Raw genomic sequence first — 11,134 nt, forward strand, 5'->3', positions numbered from 1 at the left:
TATACTGTAGTTCAAAGCAAACATTGTTGAAAACCCAAATCAATACTTAAAGCAATTTCTTCAACTATACAACACCTTCTAGTACAACGGGGTATCCGATGATCCGTGCAACTTCAGTTGTTCCCATTCTTTTTATGTGATAACATGGCCGACTGGTTAGATTCACTAGAACCGGGTTCCATCACCATGTGGAACGATTTAGTGGAAAAATTTCTCCATAAAAATTTCACTATTAGCCGAACCATTCAGTTGAGGTGAGAAATCGCAAATTTCAAACAATACGAAAGTGAGACCCTATACAAGGCGTGAGAGCATTTTAAAATAATGCTAAGGAAGTGCGCACATCATCGATTGCAATCGTGGCTCTAGATCCAAATATTCTACGACGGTGTTAACGAACATAATAGATTTAACCTAGATGGAGCATCCAAAAAATCTCTCACATTTTATACATACAAACGAGATGGTCCTGAATTCATACATGTGGCCCAGTGAGAGAGTTGTGTACAAATCGAAGCCTCCAATGGTGAAAGCAGTGAGTGAAGAAAACAACAATGATCAATTCGAACAAATTTTAGATGAGCTTAACTGTTTGGAGACGCCAGTCAAGCTGACAAGAGTAAAGCCACATTATAAAAAATAATCGGATGAGGTGAGCTATGTAACTAATAGAGGTCGTTCCCTATTCAAATACTTATAATCTCGATTGGAGGGATCATCTAGACTTCTAATGGAGAGGTAATCAATGAGGTGAAAATCAAGCACAAACCTAACAAAGTCCTCATTATCAACCTCTACCAATGCAATAAAGAGTCGTGGGAAATGACCATGCTGCATGTGGTCAAAGATTTGATTGACTAGAGGGAGAGATGCAAACTATAAAGATAGACAATCGACAAGTCCAAGCTGCGTGTGGATGACTCGAGTCCCGAATAGGTAGCCTTTGTGACCAAATGAGCTAATTGAAGACAATGATCCAAAAACAAAATGGTCAAAGTCTCCCTAGTGACATGGAGAAGAACCCACAAAGAGATGGAAATGAGGCATTAAAGTTGCCAATCATACCGATCCATGAAAAGGAGGAACTTCTGAAAGATGTCAACCAGCCCACGGATGAGACGGAAGAAGCCAAGCACCATGAACCGATTGATGAAGTAGTCAAATCGGTGTCTGATTTGGTAGTGTCAAAATCAAGCACAACAAAGGTACCATTCTAGAATAGATTAGAAGAAAAGAAAGAAAGGGACGATGTAAATTTTATAAATTTCCTTAATTTATTTAAATCCCTCAATGTTAATTTTCCACTATTAGAGCTCATAGAAAAAATTTTGAAATATGTCAAATATTTAAAGGAAATCATGAAACGACATAGGAAAATGAAAAAGGGCGAACAAATTGACATTAATGCCTCATGTAGCATGCTAATCACAAAGAAGATACCCCCGAAATTAAAAGATCCAGGTACCTTTACAATCTCAATAGAGATAAGGGATCAATATTTTAGAAAAGCCCTTTGTGACTTAGGGGCCAGCATAAATTTGATGGCCCTATCAACCTATTGGAAACTTAAACTCAAGGAGTTAAAAAACACCTCAATAATGCTACAATTAGCCGATAGATCTTTGGTTATGCATTGGTCAAGGTACGAGGATTCATAATTCCTTTCAACTTTGTAGTCCTCAACTTTGAGAAGGATCGAGAAATCCCCATTATGTTGGGTAGGTCATTTCTGGCCACTTCTAAGTTGACAATCGATACAGAACAAAACGATTTAATCATAAAAATTGATGACGAAATAGAAGTGTTCAAATCTGGTTGCGATTCCCAAAGTGAGGGATTAACTAGGGATGAGTGTTATGCTTTATTCAATTTAACCCCTACTAGCCTCGACTGAAGGCATTTTTCAAGTTGTACAAGTATAGGTACGTACAAGACGAGAGAACTAGATAAATGGCGAGACTCCGGTGGAATAAGGAGCAATTGGAAGAGCCAAGATAGGCGAGACCGACAAATGAAGTCAATGGTAAAGTTCAAGGATTTACCAGACAAGTTCAATAGCACAACATAATTTTTAACCATCGAACTGAATCAATTTTTAAATATTGTACACTAATTTGTTTCGAATGATTAGATTTAGGAATTATACTTTTTATTTTATGTTAGAGTTAGAAGGAGACGGGTTTATGATAGCAATAGAGGAGCTAGACATTAGTACAGTGCATGTATGGGCAATTGAGGACCTTTTACGAGTCTTGAAGAGTCCAAATTGAAGCCATGTGGTAAAATAACATTCCCATGTCGCGACACAACCTATGTGAGCCTCAGAATGCTGAATTCTATCATTGTTTCGTGCCACACCATGCCAATGGTGCGATACACCCTTGAATTTAATACAAACAGGGGAAAAACTAGGGTTGTGATGCGTCAAGCACCCTATGTGGCATGACATGCAAGCCATTTTTAGCAACTTTCCATTCTTGATTCGACATGGTCTTCAAAGATTTTCACCAATTTTGGACGGTAAGTAAAGCCCTAGATGGCTTCTATGTATTGCACTTACCAGCTACTACACCCTTCAACCGTCATAGCCTCCCAAATTAACGTTTGTGACCATTTTTCTTCAAGATTCTGTGAATACTCTATTTTTTCCTTTGTTTCAAAACCTCAAAATCGTGCATAGTAACCTTTCCAAAGCAAATTCGTAGCCAATAACCACGCCTACCTTAGGGAAAGGGAAATTTAAAATAATATTCTTGCAGCTTAACGCAAAATCCTGTTACAAGAACAAGGTTTCAAATCCTTAGACACATTGAAGAGCGAAACGCACGGGTTAAACTAGTACCATCAATGGAAGAAGTGTTGCACAACCCTAACCAAGTCAATTTACCTCCCAATTATGCACAAAGTTTTCAGCTCGAGGGAAGGAGATGAATATCTTGCCTCCTGAGACAGCGAGGTACTATGGCATTATGTTATATCTCTATGACTTTTTGTAACACCCCTCAGCCAGTCCGGTCATCGGATCTAAGTTACAAGATGTTACATCAACCAATGGAACTTAATCACATGCATATACGATTTTGAATAAGAGTAACGGCTACTAAAATTAACATTTAAACAAAAGTTCATGGCTAATTTAAAATTTTAAATAACAATAGAAATAGTTAAGGTTTATTTTTAATAAATCTCGAAAAACCACGTAAGTACCGATATTGAACGAGCATGTATCGATATTTTTATCACGAATATCGATACTCATATATGGGTATCGATACTAAATTTGGATTCTGTCAAATTTTTAAAATTTCTCAACTTCAAGGTATTGGTATTCGTATCTCGTGTATCGATTCATTTAACCAAAATACCAAAAGTTCACAAGTTAAAATGTTATCCATGCTCAAAACAATGTTCTACTCAACATACAATTATAGTCTAATTTAACCGAACTTATTAACATCCTTTAAACATTTATCATGCCACATCTATACATTTAAATAAGAATATCTAATATGCATTATCAACCTTAATCTCAAACGTTAGTTTAGTCACAAACGAAGTCCAAAACAACATCCATATTTTGTCAATCCAATACCAAGATAGAATTATTAAAGTACTGTTAATAATCAAAACTAAAACTTTAACCCACATTGCCTTTATCTAAAGAGTCCAAAGTTTATAAACCCACCAACTAAAAAATTATTGCCTTACTTGGATCACTTCCTTGCCGCTCCACTCACATTGAAAAACTACTTATCTACAAGATGTTAATGTGGAGTGTAAGCTTAAATAAGCTCAGTGAATGTTAGGAACTACCACTAAGCATGCACAATGTCACATTTTAAGTAAAAGCATACTATGACTAACTCATAACCATATGTTCATCAAGTCAAAATAACATATTCATGCTTCGTTAAATCATAGAAATAGCATATACCCTCACATGCAATTACACTCAACTCGTATATATATAATTCATTTAATGATAATTCATCAACACAAAACCACATAATCACGCTTTAATGACTCACAAGTATAACTTATATATTCATATGCATTTTCACACAACATTTTCATATATTAATCAATTTATGATAATTTGGCAACTTGGAAACATGAAACATAAAAGTGGATTTTGTCACCACACATTGGATACATGGCTCTCCATTACACAAATGACTCAAAGAGTCTAACATATCCCATAAGTGTAGCATAAAGCTAAACACTCTCCAACACACCAACATATACCGATGAACGGAGCTTAACTTGACATTCGCTTACCCCTCCAATCTATCTCGGGACCTCAATGCCCAAATCACAAAACACAAGGGTGAGTAGTTAAAATCCTATGGCATGCCAACTATATCCAAAGCTTTCAAGAGATCACAAGGCCATAATATCCGCAAACAGACATAATTGTTTTAATGCACATAATATATGTTTATAGTCATCAATTCATATCACAAATTTGTACACAATGCATGCTTATCGAATTCACATTTATTTACACTTTAAGTTCCACAACTATGCTCATTGAGCCATCACATATCCGACCACATGTGAGTGCATTAAAACAAGTTTATTACTAATCTGTTGTAATTCAGTATAGCAAATTGAATTAGTTTTCGCACTTTAAGAGCTTGAATACAAGCACTTTGGTTAAGTTTTAGTTAAGTTTTCATAAATATATTTACACTCAATAAAATGTATAATTTGAGTCTTCTATTAACCTTAGGGTTCAATGAGGCCTTAGGGTGAGAAAATATGCTTTGTGAGTACACAAGAGACTATTAGAAGGTATGTTAACTCGATACTGATTGTTGTGTTGCAACATAGAGAGTTGGATGTCGCATCATAGGGAGTAGAATAGAAGAATATTAAGACTACCTTCGGTGTTGCGACACAGCTTGAGGGTGTTGGGACATACCCTTGAAGATACCCTGAAAATAAAACATACTACCTTCGATGTCGCAACACGGGACCTGGTGTGTCGCGACATCACCTATGTACGGGAATAATTACAAGGTAGGGGTATTTTGGTCAACAAAACCAAACATTAAGCACGAGAACACAACTGACCTAGGTTTAGTGACCACTCTAAGTCTATAAATAGGCTTATTTAACACATGTTATGGACAAGTTTTCATATTTAATAATTTTCTTCCTAGTTTTAGTCTTTAGTCTTTCTATTTTCTTAGGCTTTAGGTTTATTTCAATTTTTTTCTTTGCTTTTTCGAAAGAGATCAGATTTGAGAACTTGATCAAACTCTGTAAAGATTTGACATTCTATTCAATGCAAATCAAGTTTCTTCTAAAATTTATATTATTGAAATTGTTGTTCATGTCTATTCTATATATCAAGCCTATATTGTTTATGCGATCCATGAGGAACTAAGCCTACTATGGGGGATTAGCAAGTGGCGGTATGATTAATTAACTGTTTTGTAGGGTTCTCTTAGCGAATTAGCTATTTGAGTAAGGAAGAACTAAGGCTTGACGATCCTAAGAAGTCATTAAGGTGGGGAATTAACCCAAATTTGGTATAGCCTATCTAACACACCTTAACCCCAAACCGGTCTGGACTGTGAGGTCAAAAGATAAGTAGTTCTTCTCGACTCGTTACTCTAGTGGAAGATCAGAAGATCCTAGTGGGGTATCGACTAGTTGATTGAACAAGAAAACCTGAAGCAGCAATTGGGTATGATTACCAAAACGAGCTAATCACTCATGCTCAAATTTGACAAATTATACTATTTGATTTCTTGTTATTTATTTATTTATTTTATTTTACTATTATTATTAAAAAATACCAAAATCCTTTTTTTATATTTCATCGTAATATAATCTATCTAAAGTACTGATTAGATCTTTTTGTATTTAGGTTAGAATTAACTCCCTCAGGTACAATCCTTGGAATACTCACCTACTCCATTGTAACTATATTATAACCTGACCAGTATACTTGTGAAAATCACCTTTTTTAATATATTTTGTACAAGATTTTTACTCTAGATATTGGTACATCTAGAAGCGGTCAAGTTGTTGGCGCCATTTTCGGGGAGGCAACGTCACTAATTTGATTTTAATTTTTACATTTTAATAGAATAATTAGGAAAATTTTAAATTATAGCTACGACTTTTTTTTTACTAATTTCTTTTCTGTGGGTTTAATGTATGACTCGTAGTAAGGGAACACCTATAGAGCCAGTCACACATCCAGAAAGAATAATTCGTAGGAATCATCGACAGCAACAGTAGAACCAACCACCTACTGCTAGCAATTTACCACCATGAGATAAACCACTGTTCAATAAACTTAATAATAATAATCTATAAGATCCTCCACCACCACCACAACTACCCGCAAATATGGCGCATAATGAAAAAACTCTGAGGGAACATGTGCTGCTAAATCTTGATATAGTTCAAGGGAGTATAATGAGACCAGCCATCACGATTAATAACTTTGAAATCATCCAGCTATGATCCAGAATAATTTACAATTTCAAGGAACGATGATAGAAGATCTGAGTCAACATTTAAAACGGTTCCTTCAAATTTGTGACACTTTTAAACATAACGGGGTCACGAATGACGCTATTCGTCTTCAGTTGTTCCCTTTCTCATTAATAGATAACACATTTTCTTGGTTAGATTCGCAAGCACCAGGGTCCATCACGACATGGGACGAACTTACAGGAAAGTTCCTACAAAATTTCTTCCCCATTAGCAAGACGGTCTAGCTATGAAGGGAGATTGCTACATTCAAACAGTTAGAGGGAGAGAATTTTCACAAATCTTGAGAGTGTTTTAAGACGCTGATTCAAAAATGTCCACATCACTGATTACCCGATTGGTTACCACTACAAATATTCTACAATGGGTTAGATGTACACGCAAGGTCAGGATTGGATGGAGCCACAAAATGAGCCTTAATGAACCGAACGTACGAGGATTCATACGAATTAATAGAAAATATGGCAATGAAATTTTGTCATTGGCCAACTGAACGATACACATATGGCTAGAGACCATCTACGATGAAGGTTGTCCAAGAGAATGACAGATATCAATAGCTAATGGACAGAATTAACCGCATAGAGTCTGAGAATATTACACCATCTATATATGGAGGGGACAAACCACTTTTCCATTTTATTAATAACCCTACCGAGGATATGAATTATATCGGGAATAGGGTGGAAACCCTTATTCAAATACGTACAATCCTGGATGGAGAGATCACCCAAACCTGATATAGGGAGGAAATCAAGGAGGGGGTAATATTTTGAGTCAAGTAAAAAACACTAATTATCAACCTCTTTATTTACAGAAACCTTAGGAAAGGGACAGTCCAAATGACCATACTATATGTGACCAACGCTTGGACCGAATAGAGGGGGAAATGCAGTTAATGAGAAAATATGTGAAGCAAGTGCAGTCTGAGTGCACTAACTCGACAAAAATATTTCCTAAGCTAGAAGATCAGATGAGCCAATTGATGAGTATGATGGGAGATATCAAAAGAAAAATTGGCACCGACATTCCTAGTAATATTGAAAATAATCATCGAAAGGAAGGGAATGAGCATGTGAAAGCAATCGCACTCTGTTCGAGCAAAGTCTTGAGTAGCCCAAAAACTTTCACACAATAAGAGACTAAAGAGAGTGCTGAAGATCTTCAAGGGGACCGCCGAGAGGCTGACAAAGAACCCGAACCAAAGGAGGTAACTGAACTGGTAGTTGAGCCAGAGAAAGAGTCAACCAAGGAACCTGTTATCACACAGGTACCATTCCCTTCAAGGTTGGAAATGAGACAAAAACGGGATGAGGATGAGTTTGTAAGCTTTTTAAACTTGTTTAAAACTCTAAATGTTAATCTTCCTTTGATTGAATTAATTGAAAAAGTCCCTAAGTACGCCAAATGTTTAAAAGAAATCATGTCTAGGCATAGGAAAATTAAAGCATGTGAACAAGATAATATGAGTATTTCCTGTAGTGCTATTATATCTAGACAGGTTCCCTAAAAGCTAAAAGACCCAGGAAGTTTTCCAATCCCCATAGAGATAGAGAGCATCCATTTCAATAGAGCCCTATGTGACTTAAGAGCTAGCATTACTTTAATGCATTTATCTATATGTGAAAAGTTGGGTTAAGGGATGTCAAGAGTACACAAATTATACTACAGCTGGCTGATTGATCCTCAGTGCATCCGAAAGGAGTATTGGAAGATTTGTTGGTCAAGGTATGTAGCTTTATCATTTCGATAGATTTTATAGTCTTAGACTTTGAAGAAAATTGATAGATACCCATTCAGTTACGTAGACCTTTTCTAGCTACATCAAAGTCTACCATTGATCTAGAAAAAATGAATTAACAATGAAGATTAATGGTGAAACAAAAAATTTAAATATGGTCACCAATGAGTGGGGAAAATCGGGAAAAGCTAAAAGAGTAGTGTAATGAAATATCTATTTACCTTGAAGCAAGGGAAATATTTTTTGTAATTAGTGTAGGTTGAAAGAACAAGTTTAAAGAAATAGACAAGCGAAAAAAACTGGAGTGACACGATAGGCGATGGACTAACACTGAAAGAAATAAAAACACGTCCCCGCATATATTTTTGGAGCTATCGAACGAATCTGAAAGTAAAACTTGATAATTTAGATCAATATTTAATATTATGTAAATTATTGTATATCTAACTAATTGTTTAGTCTAGATTCTGATTTGTATCAAATTTACATTTTATAGGAACTGAGATACTATTGAAATTGGAATTTTGGGAAAAAGTAGGGTCAGTGTTGCAACACGGCAGCCTTGTGTCGCAACACCAATGCCGAAATCAAAGGAATTGAGAAAATTAACTAGACATCACGACATGGATTCCATGTGTCATGACATCGAACACAGTATACCCTAAATTCCAAAATTTCATAGTTTGTTGCAACATCGAACCCCGATATTACGATAATGGCAAACCATCTGGGATGTCGTGACATGAAACCCCTATGTCACGACATCGCTATAATTTTCTACAGGGTTTACCCAACCCGATCGTGCAACCCGGATGCATAACCCTTATTTTAATTGGTTTTTAAACCTTAAAACCTTTATTTTTCACATTAAAACACACTTAACCATCACCTAAAACTTCTTTAACCTCTAATCTTTTTCCAAAACCCTTAAATCTTATAAAACTTAAAACTCTTAAAACCCCAAGTTCCCTTTTTCTTTTCATATTCCTTGTGCAGCTCTTTTTCTCCTTGTAATTTTCTTCGATACAAGACTGGCATAATAGGCTGGAGACAATACAACAAGCTCTCTCAAGGAATCCAACAAATCTTTTCTAAAGGTTAAGGGTTCCTAACTTAATTTTACTCTTTCATTGAAATTATTGCTTGATACTTAATTATATTTTAGCATACCATAGTATTCAATATGCCTCTAAGGAATGTTAGAAGAACTAATGAATCGGAACCATCAGGGTTTCGAATCCCTCTAATTTCCCTAATACAAATGTGGAGAATTATTGTGTAGAACTTTAGGGAAAAATGTTTATTTTTAAAGAGGAGCATGAGAGAGAAAGGGAATAAGGAGATGAGGAAGGGGAGGAAAATGACAAGATGGATTTTGAGAAGGATGATTGAACCATTACTTTTTACTTTTAAATATTATATTAAATTTTGGATTTTTTTATTACATTGTTAGGAGTAAGAGTAAAAATAGATTATTAGTTGTTTTGTGTTTTGTGTTTTGTTTAAATTTGCTATGTAGGAACCCCACATGGAAGAGGCATAATGGTTTTGAACTTTTAACGATCAAAGGAGGAAGCACCCACCAATTGCCTATGGAACTATCACGACCAATCGGGTAACTTCTTTTCTTATGTTTTTTGGGCTACACATTGAGGACAATGTGTTATCTAAATTGTGGGGGGTAACATAGAAAATTCGTTTAATTTTTATGTTTATCTTTGATTTTTCTTGTCAGTTGTGTGCTTGAGCTTGTAGAAATATGAGTAATTGGTTAGGAGCATATACATAGGTTGATTGTGTTTACGGTAAATTTGGCATGATGATAGGTGATTTTAAATTTTTTATTATTAGATTATTGAGTTATATATATTACACTGTAAATAGGCAATAAGCAATTGAATGTACCAAATGATATAGAGAATACAAGAAAACGAGCATCCTAGCATGAATGATAAATTGTTGAATCTGTGATTGTTTGGTTGATGAAATATGTGAATATTGAGATACCTAGAGATGACCTAAGGCATTGTTTTGTATACACTCAGAACCAAAAAGCTAAGCCTTGTTCGTTCATCCTTAATACCTTTTTTGAGCTAGAAAACACTTATTGATGAACCTCTATACAAAACCCGAGCTAAAAATAATAATTTGTGCTTACCTTTTTATTTGGTCCTAAATTGCATGATTATAGATGTTTGGCCATACATATTGAGGGTTAAGTAGATATATTATAGTGGTTTTGTAAAAATAGAGTGATAGGAAAGATCAGTGTAGTATGGTGATTATATGGTTACTTAAAAGTGTAAACGAAAAAAGGTAAAAGAAAAAGTGAATGAGTAGAAAAAGGATGTGAAATTTAAAAGCATTTGTGAGTGAGGTACAGTGAAAAAAGAAGGAAAAGTGACTAATTCACAAAAATAGAAAAACTCATTCATTAGTGCACAAAAACTCGTGAGCTAGTCGTAGTTACTATCTGATGCTGAGATTTCCTATAATGAGAAATAAGGGAGATGAGAGAATGAGAAATAAAGCGGTGAGCGGGAAAATATCATTAAAGGGGAGAATAGGGGACAATATGATGTGCCAAACTATTTTTATGCTCGAAACAATTTTATGCTTACTGTTCTAAAATTCCATACATGTCCCAAGCCTCAGAACGTTACAAGCTGAAAAGCCCTATGTGATCTAGGTAGACTTATTTACAATTTGACATCATATTGAATAACTGCATTTACGATTGTTTGTATTCTTCTTGGTTAATCAAATTACTTGTATAATTTATTGATGGATCCCTACATTTGAGACACTTAATTCTTGTATGCTTTGTAATATACTAAACTTAGGTGTTTGATATCAAAAGTGGTAAGTCAGTTATATATC

At 35.1% G+C, this 11,134-nt stretch overlaps 1 non-coding gene across 1 annotated transcript; it reads right to left on the reverse strand.

Moving 5' to 3' along the window:
* Nucleotides 1-247: 247 nt before the first annotated feature.
* On the reverse strand, nucleotides 248-353 carry LOC128036430 (small nucleolar RNA R71). The gene has a single exon (XR_008193227.1). It is a non-coding gene; the product is annotated as a small nucleolar RNA R71 (small nucleolar RNA).
* Between the last annotated feature and the right edge of the window lie 10,781 nt (nucleotides 354-11,134).

The sequence above is a fragment of the Gossypium raimondii genome, chromosome 13 (assembly GCF_025698545.1).
Source record: "Gossypium raimondii isolate GPD5lz chromosome 13, ASM2569854v1, whole genome shotgun sequence".
In the NCBI taxonomy this organism is placed as follows: domain Eukaryota; kingdom Viridiplantae; phylum Streptophyta; class Magnoliopsida; order Malvales; family Malvaceae; genus Gossypium; species Gossypium raimondii.